This window comes from Bos grunniens, chromosome 22 (genome assembly GCF_055505025.1).
Source record: "Bos grunniens cultivar Pamir isolate PY7600 chromosome 22, Bosgru_T2T1.0, whole genome shotgun sequence".
NCBI classification, from domain to species: Eukaryota; Metazoa; Chordata; class Mammalia; order Artiodactyla; family Bovidae; genus Bos; species Bos grunniens.
The window spans coordinates 49,291,255-49,315,599 of record NC_141186.1 but is presented as its reverse complement, the minus strand read 5'-3'; the positions used below and the strand labels follow the sequence as shown (position 1 = coordinate 49,315,599).

At 54.2% G+C, this 24,345-nt stretch overlaps 1 long non-coding RNA gene across 1 annotated transcript in view; it reads left to right on the top strand.

Moving 5' to 3' along the window:
* LOC147348432 (uncharacterized) overlaps positions 1-24,345 on the top strand; it is a 107,820-nt gene that overhangs the window by 13,868 nt on the left and 69,607 nt on the right. The window contains exons 4-6 of the long non-coding RNA XR_015151582.1: positions 14,515-14,601; positions 16,283-16,522; positions 17,256-17,290. This is a non-coding gene — a long non-coding RNA (uncharacterized LOC147348432). The remainder of the gene's footprint in view (positions 1-14,514; positions 14,602-16,282; positions 16,523-17,255; positions 17,291-24,345) is intronic.

Genomic DNA, 24,345 nt, shown 5'->3' with positions numbered 1-24,345 from the left:
TGCACAAGGCCTGGGGTTCACGTCTGTTCGGCTTGTGCCTGCATCCCCGGCCCCCAGCCCACGTCCCCTGCACAGCAGGGGAGGGCCAGTCTGGCCGCCCTCACTCAATGGCCTGGTGCCTGGTGGATACTTGCGGAGGGGTACCCTGCCTCTCCGTCACTGCTCTCAGCAGAGAAGGATGCACCTCCAGGCCCTCACATGTGCTGTGCCCTCCGCCTGTAGCGCTGCACCCCCACCTGGCTCAGCCTAACCGTCATCGCCGCTGGGAGGCCTTCCAGGACCGCCCCAGCCAAGCCAAGCCCTCCTCTTCACATCTCCTGCAGCACCACAAGCTGTACCCTGGTCGTGCTTGTCTAGGTCCAGCTCTCCTGAGTTGGGGCACTCCCCTAGGTCAGGCCCAGGTTCCCCAGGGCTGGGCGGGCGTGCCCCCCCAGGAGGGTTCTCAACTTCATCCTCTCTGGTATTCCCACTCCAGCACGCAGTCTCGCATTTTCTCCCTGGAGGAGCCAAGCACGAAGGGGAGGTCAGTTTCTTCACCAGCCCCCACACCTCTTGGACTCCACTCTCTGGGTCTTCACCCCTCCCCCCAGCAGTCCACCCATCTTTCCCTGAGGGCTACCAGGGCTCCACGTGTCCATCTCATTTCTTCCAGAGGTGCCCTTGGCAGGAGAGATAGTGGGTGGGCAGGGTCCAGGGCTGGGGAATGGGATGACAGAAAGCTCCCTGAGAACCCTCCCCCCAGCTCTCTATCTCCACAGCCTGTGATGGATGCAGGGTGGGGGATGGGAGAGATGGCAGTGACTGGTCCCTGTTCCAAATCCAGGTCACTCCCAGCCTGCTCAGCAGTCATCGGTAATTAGGGGCCAGCAGGACGTGGGCAGGCGGGTGGCAGGAGGCCTAATTGTCTGATTTTTCAGGTAATTAACGGGAGGCTGTCTGGCCTGTCCCCGTGGGGCCCAGCATCCGCCACCCCATCCCCTGGGCAGCCCCAGCCGCCTAATGAGGCCAATTATTGAGGTGCCCCGGCCCTCATTAGCCACCTGGAAAGGTCATGTGGGAATGGCACTGGGGGTGGGGCTCAGCCAGCCGTGGTGGAGGTTGGGAGCCGCCAGCGATCGGGTTTGGGATGCGCTGGCTGTAGGTCTCTGTGGCCACTCACTGAGCGGTAGCCCACCCGCATGTGGGACCTCACTTCTTGGCCCTGCTCTCAGGACAGGCAGGAGCTTTAGGTCAGATCTTACCCCTGCCACTTCCCAGTCGTGTGGCCTTGGGCATGTCCTCTGGTCCAACCCTCTGTTTCCTGAATCAGAGATAATGGAGGTAAAACTCCAGGGGCGCAGGGGGTTCCCTGTGCATAGGTGCTCACCTTCTTCCCCTGGGGTCGGCTCCTTTGCTTCACTCTTAAGGAATGTTGGCCCAGAGCCCGCAGAGCCTAGAGTCGTTGGTGTGTCCGAAGCCCACTCTGCAGTGTCTGGCAGCTGAGGGTAGGCAGCAGAGGTGGCCCTCTGAGATTCACCCTAGGGACCTCAGCTACCGGGTGGGGAGTCCTGGGAGGAGTCATAGGGATGATCCAGCTTGGGAGAGGCGGGGCCTGGGAACAGCTGGACTTTTTGCACACTTGAGCAGAGTGGCAATGGGGAAGCAGGAATTCTCCAGGAAATTAGGGGCTATGGAGATCATGATGGAGCCGGAGGCTCTCCACCTGCTCCAGGACACTCCAGGACATAAGACAGTGCTGCAGCCTGCTGTCCAAGGGAGGGTTCCGTTCTTTCTTGGTTGGTCCACACCATTCTTGGCCCAGGAGATCACTGTGCCTTCAGATGTTGAGTTTTTTGGCTTCTGTGGCTCCTCTGTTTCAAGAATTCTGTGACCTAATTCCACGCTGACAAATTCCATGCTGTTCAGGCTCCTATAAATCGTCAGCTAATGCTACTTTTGGTCCTACAGCCAGCCCAGAATCTAGGTCAAGGGTTTCCAAACTGTGTCCCCCAGGAGCCCTAGGGTGGGAGCAGAAGTGAGAGGCCACTGACCTTCCAGTTGGAACAGCTGGACTTCAATCTTTGATAAAATATTAGTAGGTGCTCCTTTGTGAGCTGTAGCCATGTGCTAGACATGCACTGGGCCTCTGCCTCCGCGTGTGTCCTCAGAAAACCCCATGAGGAAGGTAGCGTCATCTCCCCATGTTACGTTTGGGTCGCGGACACTGTCGGAGGCTGAGACCAGGCGGCATGCCCCAGGGCTCACAGCCTGTGCAAAGGAGAGCCGGGACTTGGACCCAGTTTCCATTCTGAGCTGCTGGGAATGTGGGTTCTGCAGCTAGGGAGAAAAGTAGGTGCAGGACTCGAGGTGGGTGTCCCACTCATTGTCATCAGTTTCCTCTGGATTGGAGAGTGTGTACACACACCTGCCTCTCTGCTCTGGAAGAGCATGGCCCCAGCCCCAGGTCACCCAGGGCCCCTGCGCCCCACACGTGGTGTCTGTGTGCACTAGGGCCCATCTGCCCATCTGTTTCCCTTCCCTCTGCCGTGGGATCTGCTTCTCCGTGGTCCAAACAATAAGCTCCAGCCCAGAAATAGCATATGTTTCCAGCCTCTGCTAGTCCAAGTCATAAATCGCCCAGTGTGATGTGCTCCTTGTGTCAGCTTGCTTCAAAACTCGGCATGGGGGTGGCTGAGTGAGTGTGAGGAGCGTGCAGGGCCTCCTCCAGGCTGAGAAGCTGGGAGTCGGGGTGAGTCCAGGACTGAGGCTCAGGAAGGCAAGCAAGGACCGGAGCTGGCTTGGGGGCTCAGCCTGGGGCGGGAACCAGCGGGTGGCGGCCCAGTGTCAACCTGGGCCTCAGGGCTGAGACTTAAACGGGAGCTGAGGTCAAAGGGTCAGGCATAAGTCTTATCCAATGGCCAGAGGTCCAGACTTGGCTTGGAGTCAGGGGTCAGAGGGTAGGGGCTGTGACTCAGAACTTCATGAGAATGGAGAGCTAAGCTCAGTCTGGGGTCAAGGTCAGGCCTCAGGCTGAGGTAGGGTCAGAGGTTAGAGATTAGAATCAGACCAGTACCGAAGGCCACAGCTAGCTGAGAAAGAGGTCTGCAAAGACTCAGAAGCCGTCCTAACTCTGTCCTGGAAGTGACCAGTGGTGAGATGGCGACAGAGGGATCCCTGTGGTAAATAAGACAGGATGTTGTATGCAAAGCCACTAGAGCAAGGCTGGGGGCCTAGCCCCCAGTCCCAGCTCCCTGCCTTCAGGATGGGAGCCTTGGTTGCTGACCTCTGAAACGTGGAGGATCATGCCCCGTCTCCGTGTTGATCACACTCTGTCGGTGTTGCTGATTTCTACCCTCGGGACTGTAGGCCCTGGAGTAGGGGTGAGTGAAGCTCACTCAGTCGTGTCCGACTTTTTGCGACCCCATGGACTGTAGCCTACCATGCTCCTCTGTCCGTGGGATTCTCCAGGCAAGAATACTGGAGTGGGTTGCCAATTCCTTCTCCAGGAGATCTTCTCAACCCAGGGATCGAACCCGGGTCTCCCACATTGCAGGCAGACCCTTTACCATCTGAGCCACCAGGGAAGTAGGGGTAGATAAGCTAACAGAGTAAGGGGCAGTGGTCAAGGCGGGTATGTGAGATGCTTCCATGGCACCAAGTAGGGGTCTCTAGAGGAACTGTGCCAAGGCCCTGCGTCCCCAGTCACACCCCAGGGCCCTGTCATTCCCAGGCTGCCCCTGAGAGGCGGCCGTGCAGCCAGTTCGGGCCTCCGCGGCCCGCCCTGAGCCATGTGCAGGCAGCACTGTCCGGAGCTCCATCCCGTCAGCTGGGTTTTCCCGCCTCTTCTCCGTTCCGGGCCCAGCGTGGCTGGAGATGTGGGGAGAAGCCCACAGAGAAGCCGGTGATGGAGCTGGGGCGGAGGATGCAAGCAGGAATGAGAGGCCAGTGGGCCGAGGAGAGGGTTCCAGGGAGGAAGCCTTATCACAGGCCACTCTGTTCTCATCTCCCACGGGGCCTGGTCATGAACCAGCCTTGGCCACTCACCCACCCCTGACCTCAGAGGTCATGCCCTCCCCACAGGGGAGTCCAGGGAGGTTCAACAAGGCGGGGGCACCAGGCATGTGTGTGGGTTGGGGGCTGGAGGGAGGTGAGAGAACCCCTAGGAGACGGGAGTGGTGGGGAGCAGTGGAGGACAAGTGGACAACAAGAGGGCGGCCCTGCCCGCCCAGGATGCGAGGCCTGCAGGCTTTGGCTGTGAAAGTCCCGGTCACCTCCCCCGGCTGAGCTATTAATACCCAGCTGGGACCCACGCACCCTTGCTGGGAGCACGCCGAGTTCCTTGGGGGCTAAAAATGGTCTGTGATGGGGGTGGGCCCGTGTCCTCCCTCTCTGCTTGTCAGAGGAGCTGGGGCCAAAGGTCAGGCTGGCCTGGAAGGGGGCCGGAGCCAGGGTGGGGGTGCAGAGGGCGACTGAGCCCTGGGGTGGCCTGAGGATTCCAGGCTGGAGCAGGAAGGCGTGCAGCCAGTCCAGTCCCTGAGGGTGGGCGCAGGGGGCTTGCCAGTGATCCCACCTGGGAGGGAACCAGCACCTGGCCCTCCTGGCTCCTTGCCCCTACCTGGGCCTTCTGCCTTCCCTCCTCAGCTCAGTCTGCCCCAGGCTGCAGAGGGGCTGGAGGCTGAGGGCTGGCTGCCTGTCTCCTTCTGCCAGGAGAGGCCTGGAAGAGAAAGGGGACTCTGGGGAGCAGGGAGTTGGGAGCCTCCTGTGGGATCCGGGTGCCAAAAGCAGAGCCTTTCAATGCTTCAGCTTTATATGTGAAATCTAGATTATTCACAGCATTCTCTCAGCAGTAAGTAAATGGCAGTACCATTTTATAGATGAGGAAATTGAGGCTTGGTCATCTCCACAGAGCCTGAACTGGACAGACCCAGTTTGTCAGAACTCCAAACCCCTGTTGGAGTCATGTTGTCCCCTGTTAATGTCACTGCAAAAGGAGATTTCTTGGTTTGTCTCAAGGATCCATGAAACAGATATTTCCATCAAAATGCCCTGATCACCATAGTGTCCCCAGCCTACCCTGGTGGCCAAAGAATGAAGGGCCTGCAATGGGCCGCTTCGTCCTACATCAGTGAACCCCGTTCCCAGGGATCATCGACCACTTCTTCCCTCCTTCCTGGGGCTCAAGGGCACATTCGGGAGCCTGTGCTAGTCTTCTGGGCTCAAGGCCACCTGAGGCCACCCGCTCCCTGCTATATCCCCCTCCCTTCCCATGACAGATGCTCCAAGATCCAGAGCCGACCCCGGAAGAGCAGAGACTTGGCCGGGAGAGTCCAGATGAGAAAGTGACTGAGAGATGTCAGCCCTGGAGGCCCCCTGAGCCGGAAATCCCGACAGCTGCCTGGCTCATGGGTCCTGGGCACTGGGCCCTGACCCAGGGCAGGCAGCGGCCGCATCAGGTGTCCAGAGGAGTTGGGGGAGGTGATGGCTGGAGCCAGGGGCAGTCTGCCTGTGGTTAGCGAGGCTGTCAACACCTCCTGGGGTGTGAAGACAAGAGTGAAGCCAGGGGCCTGGGGGCAGGGTCCTCCTTTTGCCTGGAGGGTCCGAGGGGAGAGACGGGCCCTGTCTTGAGGGTCTGGGAGAGGAAGCACAGCCCTGTCCTAAGCTGAGAGAAACCTGGCCCTGCCTGAGAAATCTGAGGAGGGGGACAGATCCCCCGTGGGGGCTGGTAGAGGGGATGTGTTTCCTAAAGGCTGTTGGAGAATAAAGTGTGGGAGCTTGTCCCAGCCTGACACCAGGGAAGGCTGCCATATCCTGGGCTCAGGGGGCAGCTCTGAATCTGCCTGCCACCCGGTCCTATCTGGGAGGTGCATGGCTCTGCAGGACAAAGCAGGCAGCCTCTGTGCTCAGGCCGACCACACAGACAGCCCCAGGGTTTCACTTCCCTAGGAGAAAAGTAGAAGCCAACCTTGCCTGGATTTTCCTCAGCCTCTGGGGAGGCTCTTCGCCTCTGTGCTGGTGAAGATGGGAGGTGGGCTACCTCAGAGAGCCTGAACCAGGGGAATCCGCCCAGGATGGGCCTCTCTGCCCATTTGATGCAGGCACCTTTGCTCTCCTGATGCCCACGTGCTCAGCTCCTCTGGAGCCACCTCTCCAGGCAGTCTTTCTGGATTGATAAGAAACAAGCAGGCCCCATGCACTCACTCCCATGCCAGGCCTGCAGTGTCCAGGGCCACCCCGTGTCCTTAGGACCCCCACCCACAGAGCCTGACCACATGAGGCTTTGGGCCTTCACCTCTCTTCTCTCACTTTCCTTTCAATGCTCCTTCTCTCCCAGCTCTTTCCTAGACCCCCAGGCCTCTGGTTCTCTGACTGAAGCAGCCCCTTGGCCACACCGGGTCTGGGGTGCTCTCCTATCTCAGCTTTCTCTGCTGCTCAGTTGGGGGCTCAGTCCCCTGCCCTGGGTCTCTGTCTCTTCTCTCTGGGTTTATCTTCATCCTCTGGGCTCTGACTCAGCCTGACTATCTCTCTTGTTTTAGTCTCCATCTCTGCCCCCTCTCTGTCTCTGTCTGGCTCCCAGACCCAGTCTCAGATATCCCAGCCTTTCTGTTACTGTTGCTCTAGGACCCAGTCCTGGCAGTGTCTCCTCTCCCCACGGGGCTAGGGCACCTGCTCAGACATCTGCTCTGCCGTCTGCTCACTGGGGCCCACCAAGTGCTCAGACAACACTTGTGGTCTCAACTCTGGCCAAAGTTCCAGGGGAACCACTGTGATTCCCAGAAGGTGGGTCGGGGGGAGACAGACCAGAGGGGCCTAAGCTTGCCTGTCCCTTGAGGGACTCATGGCCCTTGGCCTCCCTCTGCTAGGGCCACTGGCCATGGTCCTACCACACACAACTACCAGTACCACAGGCCTCACGATTCACCCCACCACTGATGGTTCAGGGCTCTGGGCAGGGTCTTGTCTTGTGTCTCCTGGGGCAAGTAGGGCTGATTTGAGCAGGTGTCAGGAGGGAATGTCCGTGCACTTGGTGGGCACTGGGCCCTGTCCCCAGCATGCAGAGGTGCTCCATAGAGTCCCCGTGACTGCTCCTGTGACTGTAATTCCCCAGGGTCCCAGCGTCACGATAGGTGGGGCGGAGGAGGGGCTGAGCTGCTGCTGCTGGAAGCGTCCCGTGTTCACCCACGTCCCACCCACGTCCCTTCCGCTGTTGGCCAGAAGACCTCTCCCCACACCTGGGACCTTCCTGTCCTCAGAGTCAGTCTGAATTGCACACTGGTGCTCACTAAGTTAATTACTGCTGTCTTGGGGATATATTTTTTTAAGAAGACATTTTTTCCAGGGGGAAAAACACGCAGGAGTTATAATTAGTCAGGAAGAGGAAAGAGGAGCGGAGCGTGTGAATCACCAGCCCCGGTGACAGACGGTTAGAGCTGAGCAGAACTTTTGGGAGAAGCTGCTGGGGTGTGGGTGAGTTGGGGCCAGGGTGCTGCCCCCAGGCAGGCTGGGGTCCTCAAACACCAGGTGTGTTCAGGGATGGGTACTTCACCTGTCACCCGGAAGTCTTAATACCCTGCCCCTAAGGCTCTGTCCCCCATTACCATCAGGGTTCCAGTTTGTCAGCTCCCCTGCAGGTCCTGCTGGCCGTGACCATCCCCCGGGCCTTCTGTCCACATCATCCCAAGGCCAATGCCAGTCCCTGCTGGCATGTACCTGGGCAGACAGCCTTGCGGCCTGAGTGAGGAGAGAAACCGTTGAGGGTTTGATTTCCATCTAGACCAGCTTCTCATTCATTCACTCACGTGTTCATTGAGTACTAAAATCCTGCTGTGTGTGTGGTCTACAGACAGGCAAACCGAGGCCCAGAGTAGTGCCGCTCCTAGCCCAAGGCCACACGGCAGTCAGTGGAGCAGTCTCTCTGCCAACCAGACCCTGGGCAGTGCTCTGGGCCACCAAGGTGACCACAACCAGGCCCATATTCTGAGCCCTTTCTAACTGAGCCCATATTCTGATGGGGGAAGTGCCTCTAAGGCAGAACACCCAGTGCCATGAAGTGGGAAGCACAGTGGGAGTCCAGAAGCGGCTCTTGATCCAGCCTGGTGGTCAGAGACGGCTTCCCAGGGGAGGAGGTGAACAGTGTCCCGCGGCTGGAAACGACATGCTGGCCCAGCACGCTGGAGGGATGTTGAGTGACTCTGTGCCGGCTCAGACAGCAGCAGGAGTGAGGAGTCGCTGCGGAGTGTGGCTTCTGAGCCAGGTCCTCACAGTCCCCGTCTCCCTGCTGTTTCTCTGGAGTGGCCGTCTGGGGCACTCTCGGACCCTGGTCCTTGCTGACCCTCCACTAGTTCTTTTTGATGTCTGAGGCCCGCTGACAAAGGTAACCCCTGTCTGGGCAGTCAGTGGCCAAGGAGACTGGACCCCAGGGTTCTCCCTCTCGCCTTCCCCTCTGGCTGAGGGCTGTCTACCCAGTGCTCTGGGGGCTCCGCCCAGGCCTTGGGGTCCACTGGAGCAGCGTGGCCTGTGCCTGAGAGCAGAGGAGAGGACGCTTCCTCCTCTGGGAGGGCGTGGCATCATTGAGCACACAGAGCGCTCCCTTCCAACCCTGGACCGAATTAGCCTTCCAAATTACAGGCTGCATGTCCTCCAAATTGGGGATTGGGTAGGAGAACAGAGGGCCAGCTCTCCTTCCTGTTTCCTGCTCAGAGGGCCCTCGGTTGGCCCATCCCTAAATAACAGGACCACGTTAGGAAAGAATTCTGGGTGCACACACCCTCCCATCCCAGGGTGCAGGAAGCCCCAGTCTCAGACCTACATCAAGGCTCAGGGCAAGGCTGTGTCCTTCTGGGGTTTGACAACAAGCTGAGAACCAGAACATCTAGTCAAGGCCAGTTTGTTATTCTGAGGGCACTTGGGGGATCAGACATTCATTCATCAAACACTTTCTGGACACTTTCTTTATGCCAGGCCTTGTGCTGAGTTCTGAGACACTGAGTGGCAACGGAAGTGACAGACATGTGACCAGGAAGAACATGTCAGAATAAGCAGGCCTGTGGCAGGGGCTGTTCCCAAGTGGCCCTGGTAACGCTTGATGCGGTCAGGGAGAACTTCCTGGAGGAAGGGGTATATAAGCTGAGTCCCAAAGGATGCATATATCTTTAGCCAGGGGAAAAGAGTTCCGGGAGGAAAGAACATCAAGTGCAAAGGCCAGGAGCAGAGAGTGAGGGAGGGATGTGAAGAAGTGGGTGGAGGCACCGGTTTGTTCAGATCCAGGGGCCTTGTCAGTCATGCTCAGGGATTGGATTTCATCAGAAGTACAAGGGGAGAGGAGGCCTGTGATCCCGGGAGTAGAAGAGGATTGTGTGTGTGTGTGTATGTGTGTGTGTGTGTGTGTGTGTGTGCGCACAAGCGGGCAGAAGCAGAGCTGGACCCACAGCCCCACCCTGGGGGCTCCGGTATAGGTATAAAGGGGTATGGGGGCAGAGGAGGGGGTCCTGGGACCTCCCACATTGGCCTCCCCCCTCTTCCAGACAGCCCAGGGCCTTTGAAGAAGCAATCAGTTTTACCACAAGGAAAACATGGGAGCCTGATGGTATTTCTTTGTGTCCTGAAATTAAGGTGCCTTCCTGTGCTTTCACTAATTGGTTTGGAACTTTTCATGTTTTTGTTTTATGGATGTCGAGCATAAATGCTAATCCTTGTGTGGTGCTGAGAGCAGAGAATGGAAGGAAAACACCTCCTGAGCTCGCCCACGCCTGTGTCATAGAGGAGGCAAGTCAGGTTGGGGGAGGGGTTGCCAAGGCCACACAGCCACTGTGGTGGTCCCCTGGGAGCAGGAGGGGTGGCTTTTGGGGCTCTTTGGAGAGAGGATGCTTGGTGAGGGGTTCTTTCAGCAGGGTGGAGAGAGGACCTGGGGGCTCCTCCAGCTTCTGATCTTGCTTGCACACCTCCTGGAACAGAGAGCTCACTGCTTCTGGTCCACTTGTGCTGAACTGGCCCACTGTTACCTGGTGGGCAGTTCTCCCTGAGTGGGCTGTGCTGCTGCCTTCCAGTCCTGCCCAAAGTTCCCTGCATTTTGACCTCTACCCCACCCGGGACCTCTTGTCTCCACCTTGGCTATGAGAGGTGACGCTGGGGCCCCGGGTGGTCTTGGCAGGCAGGACCCTGGGCCTCTGCAGCCTGCCCAGGCTGGGCCTGATCTGGCCCCAGTGTGGTGCCTGCAGTCCTGAGCCTGATGCTGGGAGGGCTTCCGGGCTGGAGCTTCCCCGGCTGGCGGCCAGCATGGGAGCGTGAGGAAAGGCACGGAGCCCGCTTCCTGGATGTGTGACCTGCTGTCCAGCACGTCCTGCAGGGCCCGGCCCTGCTTGGCCGAGGACACGAGCCAGTGGGTAGAGTCAGGGCCTGGCGGGCAGTTCCACGGGCTGTGCTGGGCAGACGGGTGGGGCGCCAGGTTGGTGCATGCCCTCACTCAGGAGGCTTCTGTTTACCCGCTGCCATATATCTGACCCTATGATGGCTGCTGGGCCCTCAGAAATGAATTGGATACCGACCGGCTCCTGCCTCTGAGAGTGGTCTGGAGTGTCCAGTGGTCTGGACAAGCGGGAGGAGATGACAGAGAGCAATAAAAAAACCTGCCTCCCTGGCCATAGCGAGATTGGCTCCAAACTTCGGGTTTGTGAAATCCTACCTTACCGACTTCCAGCAGCAGAAAGGGATCTCTCAAAGTCACGTCTGGCCTCCTGCTCGTTCTGCTTGACCTGCCGTGCCTCCCCTTTGCTGGCCCCCAGACGGCCTGTGTACTCTGGTCCAGCCTCCCCGGGAACTCGGCTGCAGTGAGCACTCAGGGTTTAATGGCCTCTCTGGCCATCTGGCCTTTGCCCAGGTTGTTCTGTCTGGAAAACGTCCCCTTCCTTTTCACTTGCTGATGCCTACTCACTCTTCAGAGTTGGCTTCCCAGCTTCCTCTCTGGGTAGCTTTCCCAGCCTCCAGATCAAGGCCCCCTGGCGCCTGTCCCTGTAGCCCCCTACACTGCTCCTCAGAACACTCATGGACCCTGTAATTAATCGTGGGCTAGTCCCACTGACGGCGGCCCCCAGGACCCAGAGTGGCCGGGTTTCTCATGGCCACCACTGGATCCCACGGTCTCACCCCACATGAGCCCAGAGCATGTGCTTAGTCAATGTATGTTGAATAATGAGTAAATGTAAAAACCACAGTGTTTCCATTAATAGAAATTTAAGTTCAGGCACAGACGTCAGCTAGTAAGATTGAAATACATTCTCATACCCACAAGCTGAGGATGTTGCAAAGATTACCCTGGACCCTAAAAGGTAACCACCCCCACGCCTCGTCCCCAAAGTCACTGGCAGCAGCCGGTTCAGGGTGGCTCTGACGTGAACAGCAACAGCAGTGACCCTGGCTGTGTGTTGGGAGCCACCTCAGCACCAAATAAGTGAAGAAATTTTTTCAATGAAACATTATGTTTGGATGCCAGAACCTAGAGTATCAAAGATGTGTGTGGAGCCAAGATTCATTCATCAACAGACATTTCTTCAGAGCCAGCTACGTGCCAAGGGTTGGCTGAACACTGCGGATCTGGCCGTGGACAGACAGCCTGCCTTTGCTTGTATCGGCGTCAGGCTGAAGCCAGAGGAAACGCGGGATCAATGGACCCACGTTCAGCCGTGGACCAAAGGGAAGGGAAGACATGTCCTCCATGTGTGCTGTCTGAGCCCATCTCTGTCAGCAAAGGGGCGCACCCTGACCCTGTCCTGCAGGGCCCTGGAGACTCTGGTCATTCTGCTGGGGGCCTGGGCCAGTCACCCCCGCCCCTCCCCAGAACCAGTGTTCAGGCAGCTGTTCTAGCTGGGAGGTGCCACAGGACCCGGCAGACATGTCCCTGCTCATGTCTGCCCCCCTTCACGGCCTGTACGCGGGATCCAGCCCCCAGCCAGCGTCTGCCGACGGTCACATTAGGGTCACATGCAGATCAAAGCTGCCCGTCTCTGCTGCCAGGTCACGGCTGGGGTGTCCCGCTGCTACGTGCGTGTCAGGTGGGGGGCATGCAGGGGCTGGGGGCCCTGGGAGAGGATGGTGAGTGCCTGTGAGATCAGGGCCTTGCCCACTCAAACTCACCAAAACCTGGCCTTTCTCATGCTTCAAACCAGAGTCCCCCCAGAAAGATAGCTGGCAGCGAGACAGCCACTTCCCTGGGGCTGGAGCCCCCAACCCAACTGGCAGGACTTGGGTCAGTGGCCTGGGATCTCTCTCTGGCCACCATGCCGACGTGCCGAGGCCCAGGTCCTCACCGATGGGGCCCTGCCGGAGCCGGGAGGACTCTGAAGGACACAGACAGCTCTTCCTCTGGCAGGACAGTGGGGCCATTTATCAGGGAGATAAGCAGTAGCCAGAGGGCAGAGCTGGCGGAAGGAGCTGTCTGGAGTAGATAATCTAGGGTCACTCAGAGGGCAGAGGGTGCGGAAGGGCTCTGTCCCCACCCCTCCCTCTGCCACCCAGACCCTGCCCTTGTGCCTGCTGGGCAGGCAGGCATCTGGATATCTTACCTCATGGGAAAACCTGATGCCCTCCGGGGGCAAGGAGCTGGGCTTCGTTGGGCATGGGGTGAAATGGGCATTTCCTGTTCACATTCTGTGCCATGGCAGGGCCCCTGTAATTCTGTCTTGCCCCTTCACAGCTGGGGAAATCAAGGCCTGGAGGAGTGGACTTTGGGCTGGTCTCGTCAAGGGGAGCAAGCACGGGGTGCTGAGCCTGCCTTCAGCTTCCTGCACAGGGTGGGAGCGGAAATCCATGGGGTGCTGGGTCACTGGGCACTCGCCATGTCCCAGATGCTGCCTGCATGGGCTCTGTCCTGTCCTCTACCTCGGGGGCCAGGCATTACCTTGTCCTCCTCTTCCAGAGGGAGGCAGTGCCCAGAGAGGAGAGGGCACCGGCCCAAAGGCAGAACCGCTAGGAAGTGGCCCAGGGAGGGTTGGAATGCAGGGTTCTCAGAACTGTGTCCAGAGCACTGTCTGCCCAGAGGGGCTTTGGGTGCCTGGCAGAGACCAGAACAAACCCACTGGGTGGAAGAAAGCTCTGGGTCCCTCTGGCCAGCTAAAAGCTGGTATCCCCAAACTGTCAGAAACCCCCAGGCTGCTCTGCTTACCCTACCTCGGCGCTTGTGTGTGTTAGTCACTCAGTCATGTGGAACTCTTTGCGACCCCATGGACTGCAGCCTGGCAGGCTCCTCTGTCCATGGGATTCTCCAGGCAAGAATACTGCAGTGGGTTGCCATTTTCTTCTCCAGGGGATCTTCCCGACCCAGGGATCGAACCTGGGTCTCCCACATTGCAGGTAGTGGCGCTCAGTGGGGCTCAATATACATTTCTGAACAAATTATTAAGTCTAAAACGAGCAAACTGATGAGCAGAAATAATGACATTTCCCCGCTGTGAGTCCCTGGAGGTGGTTAGGCCTTCTCTTGGGCCTGGGAACATTGGTGTCGGTGTCTCCCTACCAGGGACACCTCTGCACACTGCTTACTGGCTCTTCATGGTGATTCCATCCTAAAAGACAGTATCGCCTTTGGGAGTGTAGAGAAGAACCCAATTCTTGGACTGTAGAGGGAGGAGGGGGAGGATGAAGGAGTGAGGAGACCCCTCTCCTGGGCTGTTGCTGGGACCAGGGGCTGGTCTGGGAGATGAACCTTGGATCTCCTCTCTCTGCCCTAATGTCCAGGGCAGTAAATTTGACCCAGAACCAGCCAGAGGCTTTTCTGGAAAGTATTTGCAGAATACTTTCTGCGAATGAAAGGTAGCAGGGGGAGAGGGGGGCAACCTGGGAGCCTTGGAATTCATCTGGCAGGCCTAGGGGCCTGGCAGTGCTTTTGAGAGCCTATTTTGCCCATGACCAGCTTCGGGGGTTCTGGGTACTCTTTAGCAGGGAGAGGGGTCTGGATTGTGCAGAGAAGGGCTCCAGGGCCAGGGGGAGGAGCCAGTGGGCATGAACACTGGTGCAGAAAGGAGCCCCTGGGGGCTTTGTTGTGGAGGGACAGGCGGACAGACAGGCACAGCTGTGTCGGCCCCACCACCACAGCCCCCTGGGGGCCCCCACACCCAGAGGGGCCTGACCTGGGTTTGCTTGGGGCTGTTGGGACTCAGGTGTGGAAGGTTTTTACCCTTGGACACTGGGTCACCTCACATCAACCCAGGGGGAGATGCACACAGACCTCCAGTCCTCAGGAGACAGGCACCTGGCTGCCTCCCCCAGAAAAACCCCCATCCTAGGAAGTCCCCTCCTTGGTGGTTTGTGGCGGGGGGCGGGGGGGGGGCGCACATTGCCAGCAGTGAGACCCCACACTGAGCTGGCCTAGCCCCTGGGGGGACAGAACAGGCACATGACAATTTTAGCAACCCAAAAAGAAACCCAAGAAACACGGCTCTTGCTGTGCCCCGGCCAACGCTGAGCTTGGCCTTATGGGCAGTCTCCCATGGCCTTTTATTCTCCTGACCCCGTGAGGTGTGCACAGTGTTGTTCCTTGTTTTCCAGGTGAGGAGCCAAGGCCCAGAGCCACATCCATGATCCTAGCGGCAGACGTGCACGGCGCTCCCAGAGGGGCCTCAATGCACTCCCCAGGTATGTCCCTCTGCTCATGGGCGTCCTCCTAGCAAGAATCCTTAATGGGGAGGGGGGCACTGGGTGACCTGAAACACCCACAGTCGAGTCCATGTGCAGGACCCCAACGAGGTGGATGTGGAAGCTGGCATGGAAAGTGGATCAAGCCTGTGGTTGCAGGGAGGTTGTTGCTGCTGGTACAGATGGATCCCATTTGTGTAACACATGTGTCACAGATCTAAAACCTGGGGTGACGCGGGGGCAGATGAGGCACCCCAGTACACACATGCTGGGGGGCACCCATGCAGAGCCCAAGGACCATACCTCCCCTACCTTAGCATCGAGCACCCACACAGACCGGATCACGGCAATCTGCCAGGGCACTCTTGCCCTCTCTCTTTCTTTTTCTCTCCACCTGGGCCTCTCTGCTCACCTGGCTGGGGACAACGACTGGAGGTAGGCTGGGCCTGGGTCTTGGGCACAGAGTCCCACCTGGGGCTCCAGGCCTGGTCCAGACATAAGGCGGCCGGGAGTCTTGGCTTAGACCCTGCTCAGCATCCCGACACCTCCCTCTCTTCCTCTCTGCCTCTCTGCCTCTCTGTCACTTGCTTCACGTTCCTCTCACGTCTTTGGGGTTCTGAGGGGTCCTGCCCTCAGTGGCAGCAGACACATTGGCGACACGTGCCCTTCCTCCTGCCCCGGAGACCCACGCTGCCTCTGGGTATCTGTCTGAGGTCAGGCTGACCCATGGTGGTTACAGCCTCCCTCGAGCTGTACTCCCAGCCTGGTCCGGCTGCAGTTGAGCTGGATGGAATAAAGGAGCCACTGGCCTTCACGCCCCCGCCCATGCCTCCCTGCAGCAGCCCTGGGCTCAGGGGACTTGGGGGTGGATGAAGGCTTCCAAGACGGTGGCAGTGCCCAGAGTGGGTGTTGTGCCCGAGGACAGGGAGGGTGTGAGGATGGAGGGCTGAAATGAGGATGGGGTGAAGCGGGGACAGGGCTGAACACTCACAGGCAGGCCTCCCTGGGGGCAGGTCTGATCTTCCTCTATGCCCTGAGCCCAGTGCCTACCTGGTGTTCCCTGTGGGCCCAGGACACCGAGGGGCAGGAAGCTAGATAGCTTCTGGTGCAGACTTCCTGTGGTCTTGGGCCAGGCTATTTCCCCATCTGTCATCTGGGGCAAGGTGATGGCAAGGGGAGGGGAAGATGCAGGCCTGGGCATGCCCAGCAGGTACCAGGAAGACAACTACCAACCACTGTAGGGTATCCACATGGGCCTTTCTCGTCCGTGTCTGTGGCGTGCAGTCACCCTGGCGCCGAGTACTCTTGCTGTCCACGTGAACACCCGCCCGAGGCCACACAGATGTGGGATGCTGGTGTCAGGATTTGAACCTGTCACCTCTCTGAGGCCGCCTGCTGTCTCTCTGAGCAGAGCAAGAAGCTGCCAGACACTGGCCCAGGATTGGGGCCACCTGAGCCCTGCACTGGCCAGAGGAGGCACCACACATCCCCCCTGCATGTCCACCCGTCCACCCTGCTCTGAACTGTTGTGTGCATCTCAGCTTGACAAGGCAGGACCTCACCCACCCCCACAGAGAGCCCACTGCGAACACGCCAGGAGCCCAGCCATTGCCCTCTCTCAGCAGCTGTCCCCAGAGCCTGAGCCTAACCCACTGCACGTCCTGCCCCTTGTTCTTCCCAGGTGGCGTTACCCCTCTGTCCCTCTCCTCTGACCGAAGCTGGTCACCTCACTTCCAGCCCTCGTCAGCTCTCCCTGATCCCCATTCTTCAGCGGGTCTAGACTTTGTTCCCATGCCCAGAATTCCACCTCCAGGCATACAGGGGCCTGGTGGGACTCCAGATGGTGGCCAGCCATGGGACCAAAGAGGACACCCCCCCAGTGACAGGAGCAGAAGGGCTGGAGGCAGGAAACCCCTTACCGGTAAGACTTACCTGCAAGTCTCTGCTTCGTGTCCCACAAGATGGGGGGTGTGGGGTGGAATCCCTTCCTGGGAGGCTGAAATGAGAGGACGTGTGTCTAGAACAGAGCCCGCACGGGGAGTTTCCTCTTCCTTCTCTGGGCTGGCCTGTGAGCTCCCGGGAGGCAAGTAAACCGCCCGGTGCAGCCCACGGAGCGGATGGATCCATGACCGAATCAACACGCTGTACTCGTTGCCCAGCAGCTTGTGTTTCTGGCTTTTGGACTCACACAGAGCACACAGGCCAGAAGTTCCACTTACCTCCTGTTGGAAGGTTTGCAGGCCTCAGGGCCTGGTGGCGGGGGAGGGACAAATGGCCCCTGAGGGCCTGTGCAGCCCTGACCTTCCCAGGGCCTAGACAGGTGTATCCAGGCGTCCCCCCGCTAATGCTGTGTTGAGGCTGGGGACTCTGAGGGGGACCCTATTTGGGTCCCCGGTGGGCTGTGTTGTCCACGTGCCCGCTAGCCTGTTCTAGAGAGGGCCTCAGCCTCATGCCTTCCTAGAGACCCTTGGAGTTTAGCAGAGAGTGGTAACCCAGCGCTGCGTAAAGAGCCCATCCCCGCCCAGCCCCGGTCAGACTCCACGGGGAGGGCAGAGGCCTCTCACTGTTGCAGGAGAGGAAAGTGTCACGTCCCGGGACCCGCAGGAGTCCTTAGAACAGACCACCGCCAAGTGAGGGTCCTTGCTTCTTCGCAGGAGAGAATTCAGGATGGAGCCAGAGAAAAGCGGAGGTAAGTTTATTTAGCGCAATGCACTTACTCCATAGTCAGAATGCTGACCCTCGGAAAGCGAGAGCAGCCCTGGGGGATGGGGGTCGTGGATGTTTATGGGCCAAGTAATTTCATGTATTAACAAGTGGGAGGAATATTCTTGTTGTTTCGGAGAAGGGGGGATTTTTCCAGGAATTGGGCCACTGCCTGCTTTTTGGCCTTTTACAACCATCTGGGAACTATCATGGCATAAGGGGGAGTGATTTTGAGTATTACCATGAAAGTATAATGAGCTGAAGGCCAATGACCAGGCCATTCTGGAAGACTGCTTGATTTCAGCCGGTTCCATTTGATCTTAATCGCATCCCAACCAACAGCTGCGCCCCTTCAATATCTCGTGGTTGTGTGCTGCCCTTTCCCTCCTGTCATTCCCCATCAGAGATTTTCTCCTATATTCTTTTTTTTTTCAATTTCAAATTTGTTTTCATTGAAGGATAATTGCTTTGCAGAATTTATTTGGTTTCTGCCAAACATCAACATGAACCAACCATAGGTATACGTAAGTCCCCTCCGTTTTGAACCTCCCTCCCTCCTGTGTTCTTAATATTTACTTATTTGTTTGGCTGCACCAGATTTTAGTTGTGGCATGTGGGATCTAGTTCCCTGACCAGGGATTGAACCCGGGCCCCCTGCCTTGGAAGCAGGGAGTCTTAGCCACTGGACCACCAAGGAAGTCTCTTACTCCCATATTCTTACGGGAAGTAGAAGGACAATAATCTGTTTTCTGTAGCTATTTCAGGGTTGAGTAGGGGCATTGACCCTGTCTGTCAGGTAGTAAAAGTTTCTGGATGTCTGGTATAGGGGTCCCAAGGGCAGGATAGCTTCTTATTTTAAATCAGAGGGTGGTATGAGCTGGAATCCTCTGCTAACCATCATTTTGATGTGGAACTGTTGTAACCTGGAAGACATGAACTTTCCCAGGAGGTTAAAGAGGCAGGGTCCAAAGAGGAGGAGGAGGAGTATGATCTTTACTTGGGGTCCACATAAGGAACCAAGTAAGCCTAGGGAGGGTGCTCTTGATGGTGGACCAGATGGCATTACGGTCTACTCCCTGGTTGTAGCGGTGTAACCATGATACTTGTTATAAGTCCTTTAAAAAAATGTTTGGCTGCACTGGGTCTTAGTTGTGGTACACAGGATCTTAGTTGCGACATGTGGGATCTAGTTCCCTGACCAGGGATGAAACCCAGGCCCCCTGCATTGGGAGCTTGAAGTCTTAGCCACTGGACGACCAGGGAAGTCTCTCATAAATCTTTGTGATGTCCATCTCAGTCTGGCCTGAATTGTTGATATAGGTGCAGTAGGTTTCGTTTATGACCACACAGACGCCACCCTGCTTGGCCAGCAAGTGATCCAAGGCTAATCTATTGTCCACAACAACGTTGGCCAGTGAGTTGAAAGAAGTTGAAAGTCTCCTTAGGGCATTGCCAGTGGTCTGGGCTGGGTTGCCTAAAGTGCAGGTTAGGATTTCTAGGGTTACCTCATGGTAGGCGCAGCCTCTCAAGCAGCTGCTAATCCACCTGCCAGTCCTGCCCCTGCCAGTATTAATTCAATAACCCTCCTGGGATGATATTAAATATTTTTCTGTATTGTGACTGTGAATAGAACCAAATGTCCTAATGTACAGGCTCCCCTGTGCACACGTTTTATAAGGATAAGCATATATAGGGGCGGGATTACCCTGGAGTACCTTGTCTTAGGGCGCTTACTCTGGGGAGTGCTGCTCTCCAGACATATCCTGAAGGTGCAATCAGAGATCTGAGAATAGGGACTTCCCTGGTAGTCGATGGTTAAGACGCTGCACTTAGAGCAGGAGGCGTAGATTTGATCCCTGATCGGGGAACTAAGATTCCACACACTTGCATGCTCGGTTGTGTCACATGTCGCATGCCAAGAAAAAAAAAATGGGGATAGAAGAATTTAGCCAGGAAGCAGCCATCTAGATCCATGGAAGGGAAAAGTTATGAACGCAGTGCAGAGACAAGGGCTCATTCGTATATTCCAGATAGTTACATCTGGGAGTATTCCATGCCCTTGGCTTAGATGAGATGATGTAGTGAGAAGGTTTTAACCCACGGCTTCCATAGAGCCTGACACTTTCCAGCCCCAGGCTTAGTCCGTTCCATCCCTATCTTGTATACACCTGCGGTCAGGGCTTCATTCTAAACACAGAGAGTGGAGGCATTTGTGGGAATGCAGTTTGGGTCTGGCTTCCTAAATGCTGTGCTTATGTTACCATCTGGTGCCCAGGGATTGTTCTGAAGAGGCTCTCCATAGCCGAGAGAACCAGTAGCAGTGTAGTGGTGCTGGAAGCATGCCTGCCGTTTGTGTGTGTGTGATATAGATATTTTGTTGAAGTATAGTTGACGTACCATGTTTCAGGTGCACAGCAAGGTGATTCAATTATGCAAATACACATATATTTGAAATTCTTTTTCATCATAGATTATTACAAGATGTTGACTGTAGTTCCCTGTGAAAGTGAAAATGAAGTTGCTCAGTCGTGTCCAACTCTTTGCGACCCCATGGACACGTAGGGGTCCATGTAGTTCCCTATGCTATACAGTAAATCTTTGTTGCTTGTTGCAATCTTTATTAATTATAAATCTAGCCTTCTATGCATACTAAGTCAAACAAGTGGAATCAAAATATCATAATTTTTTTAGTTAGGCAAAAATTGATAAGTTTTCTGAAATATATGTATTATACATATTTATATATACAAAAGCTTTTCTACTACACTTGATAAAGGCTTGAGAAAGAATGTAAAAAAAAAGAGATGGAGAAATTGGGAAACATAAACTAAATGAAATGGAAGCACTGAATATGAAATAGAAAAGTGATACAAGCTAGATAAAAGTAAGAGATCATCACATAGTCCAGTTGTTTTTAAACATGACTGCTCATTAGAAACACTTCCGGAGCTCTGGAGGAAAAAAGCGATACCTAGGCATTTTATTTTTTAAAAAAATTTCAAGATAATTCTGATATGCATCTGGATTTTAATATCGGTGATTACAGGTTTTTCTGTTAGATCCCAGTTTTGGTGATATAGAGTTCTGTTATTTTTCTGTCCACCAATCAGGATACAATGGTATTAAGTGAGTAATAGTTGCACGGTCACAATAGAAGGTATTTATCAGTTTTCACAATCAATAGCCAGACAAAAAATAAAAGATAATTGCAAGCCATAATGAAATTTTATAACAATATAAAATAATTACATGCAATTTGGGGGGGGGGTCAAGCAGAATGATGTGGTAAGTGGAAGTGCATCCATGCACATGTTTTCATTCATCCAGCCAGTATCTGTCTTTTGGTTGGTGCATTTAATCTATTTACATTTAAGGTAATTATCAATACATATGATCCTATTACTATTTTCTTAGTTGTTTTGGGTTTATTTTCTGTAAGTCTTTTCCTTCCCTTGTATTTCCTGCCTAGAGAAGTTCCTTTAGCATTTTTGTTGTCAAGGTGGTTTGATGGTGCTGAATTCTCTTAACTTTTGCTTGTCTGGAAAGCTTTTGATTTCTCCATCAAATCTGAAAGAGCGTCTTTCTGGGTAGAGTATTCTTGGTTGTAGGTTCTTCCCTTTCATCACTTTAAATATATCAAGCCATTCCCTTCTGGCTTGTAGAGTTTCTGTTGAGAAATCAGCTGATAGCCTGATGGGAGTTCCCTTGTATGTTGTCATTTTTCCCTTGTTGCTTTTAATATTTTATCTCTGTTTTTAATTTTTGTCAGTTTGAGTACTTTGTGTCTCAGTGTGTTCCTCCTTGGGTTTATCCTTCCTGGGACTCTGTGCTTCCTGGACTTGCTTGATTATTTTCTTTCCCATGTTAGGGAATTATTCAGATAGTCAAAGTGAAGTCGCTCAGTCGTGTCCGACTCTTTGTGACCCCGTGGACTGTAGCCCACCAGGCTCCTCCGTCCATGGGGTTTTCCAGGCAAGAATACTGGAGTGGGTTGCTATTTCCTTCTCCAGGGGATCTTCTCGACCCAAGGATCGAACCCAGGTTTCCCACATTGCAGGCAGACGCTTTAACCTCTGAGCCACCAGGGAAGCCCAGAGATATTCAGATATTATCTCTTCAAATATTTTCTCAGGTCCTTTCTCTCTCTCTTCTCCTTCTGGGACCCCTATAATGCAAATGTTAGTGTATTTAATGTTGTCTCATAGGTCTCTTAGGCTGTCTTCATTTCTTTTCATTCTTTTTTCTATTTTCTGTTCTGTGGCAGTGATTTCCAACATTCTGTCCTCCAGCTTGTTTATCCATTCTTCTGCTTCAGTTAGTTTGCTGTTGATTCCTTCTAGTGTATTATTTATCTCTGTTTGTTTGTTCTTTAGTCCTTGTAGGTCTTTGGTAAACCTTTCTTGCATCTTCTCAATCTTTGTCTCCATTCTTTTCCCGAGATCCTGGATCATCTTCACTGTCATTATTCTGAATTCTTTTTCTGGGATGTTGCCTATCTCCACTTCATTTAGTTGTTTTTCTTGAATTTTGTCTTGTCCCTTCGTCTGGGACATACTTTTCTGCTTTTTCATCATGATTAACTTTCTGTAATACGGATTTTGTTTTAGCTGCTATGAGTCTGTGCTTCTTCTTGCATCTTCTGTTTGCCCTCTGATGAATAAGGCTAATAGGCTTGTGTAAGCTTCTTGATGGGAGGGACTGGTGATGGGAAAAACTGGGTCTTGCTCTGGTGAGCAGGGCCTTGCTCAGTAAAGCTTTAATCCATTTATCTGCTGATGGGTGGGGTTGCATTCCCTCTCTGGTCACTGTTTGCCCTGAGGCAACCCAGCCCTGGGGTCTGTGGCTCTATGGTAGGGTTAATGGTGAACTCAAGAGGGTTTATGCCAAGGGGGACCTTCCAGTGCCCCCCATACCCTGTGGTGAGCCCCTGCCGACCCAGAGGAGGCCCTCAAACACTGGCAGGTAGTTTTGGTTCAGTCTTCTGTGGGGTCACTGCTCCTCTCCTCTGGTCTTGGTGTGTGCAAAATTTTGTTTGTGCCCTCCAAGACTGGAGTCTGTTTCCCCCAGTCCTCTGGAAGTCCTATAATCAAATCCTGCTGATCCTCAAGGGCAGATTACCTGGGGATTCCAAGTCCCTTTGTCAGATCCCCAGGCTAGGACGCCTGATGTGGGGTTCAGAACCTTCACAACAGTGTGAGAACTTCTTTGGTATTATTGTTTTCCAATCAGTGGGTCACCTACCTGGTGAATATGGCATTTAATTTTATCGTGATTGCATCCCTCCTACCATCTTGCGGTGGCTTCTTTGTCTTTGAATGTGGGGTATCTTTTTTTGGTGAGTTCCAGTGTCTTCCTGTCAATTGCAACAGCTAGTTGCAATTTTGGTCCTCTCACAGGAGATGAGCGCATGTCCTTCTATTCCACCAGCTTGAATTGGAAGATGACTACTTTTCTGGGTAACAAAAGTAGCCATGATTGGGACTTCCCTGGAGGTCCAGTGGTTAAGACTGTGTGCTTCCAATGCAAGGGGCATGGGTTCGATCCCTGGTCAGGAAACTAAGATTCCTACATATGGTGCCACCAAAAAAAAAAAGTAGCCATCATTAACAGAAAAGTTATGTCACTTTTTTAAAAAGAGTTAAACACGAGCAAGGTATTGGGCCTGATAGAGATATTGTCTGTTACAGTTGTATTGGTTGGGGTTGGTGGGGAGATGGTTTCCATGTGTTGGAAACTCCTGGGACTGGTAAAACTCCTATTGTATGTACCTGTTTGTACCTGTAATGACGGCTGTAAGCCGGGGTTTTTACAGTAGGCCCAACAATTAACTACGTTTTCTCCCCTGGCGACTATTTTATATTTGTTTATTAAAGCATGATTTTCTCATTCCTCTTGAGCCATGACCATCATCAGAAGTCCTACCAGGAATATGATGCCTTTTGGCATCATATTACTCTATTTTTGTATTTCAGACCTAGCAGAGGTAAAGATGTTTACTGGGGGAGTGGCTCCTGAAAAGTGGCAGAATAAGAGCACGATAGTCAAGAAACACAAGGATGACTAGGCCAACCCACCACAGCCACAAGCAGTCACTTACCTGTTCTCTTGAACAAGTGTCTGAAGTCTTCCATGGACTCGCAGGAGTAGGTCTCTTCTGGTTCCTGTTGGGACTTATAAGATACAGGTTTTGTTCTAGACATATGAACCCAAGTAGTAATTCCCCATAGGTTGACAGCAGATGGGTACTTCGGAACGCTTGATATGGTCCCTTCCATTTTGTTGTATCTGATCCTCAGGGACCCTTCCTTCCAGGTTTTTAGTAGGACAGAGTGCCCTGAGTGGATGGAGACTTCAACCTTTCCCTTTTTTTTTTTTTACTTTAAAGAATTTTTTTTTAATTTATTTTTAATCGAGGGATAATTGCTTTACAATATTGTGTTAATTTCTGTCATATATCAACATGAACCAGCAATGGATATACTACATCCCCTCCCTCCTAAACCTCCCTTTCACCTCCCACCTCTTCCTACCCCTCTAGGTTGTTACAGAGTCCCAGTTTGAGTTCCCTGAGTCATACAGAAAATTCCCATTGGCCATCTATTTTATATGTAGTAGTGTATATGCTGACCTTTCTCTGTGGGGTGGGCAGCACTTTGTTTCCATATTCTTGGAGGGCGCTTTGAACTTGGCTCAAGATTAATTTGTGGCTTTCCTCATCAAATGAGATCTGAACTCACAAAGGCCTTCCCATAGGTCATTTCAAATGGGCTAAATTTTAAAATTCCCTTTAGGGCCATCCTCGTCCATAGAAAGGCTACAGGCAAAAGGGAGACTCAGATTTCTGAAGTGTCTTGGCATAGCTTAGCAAGTGTCTCCTTTTTTTTTCTTGGACGCCTTCTTTTTAGAACATGATTTGCTTTTTCTGCCTTGCCTAAGGATTGGAGCCTCCAGGAAGAGTGGAGGTGGTCGTGAATACCTAGAGCTGAGGAAGCCTGTTGGGTCACCTTGGCAGTGAAAGAAGGTCTGGTATCATTCTGTAAG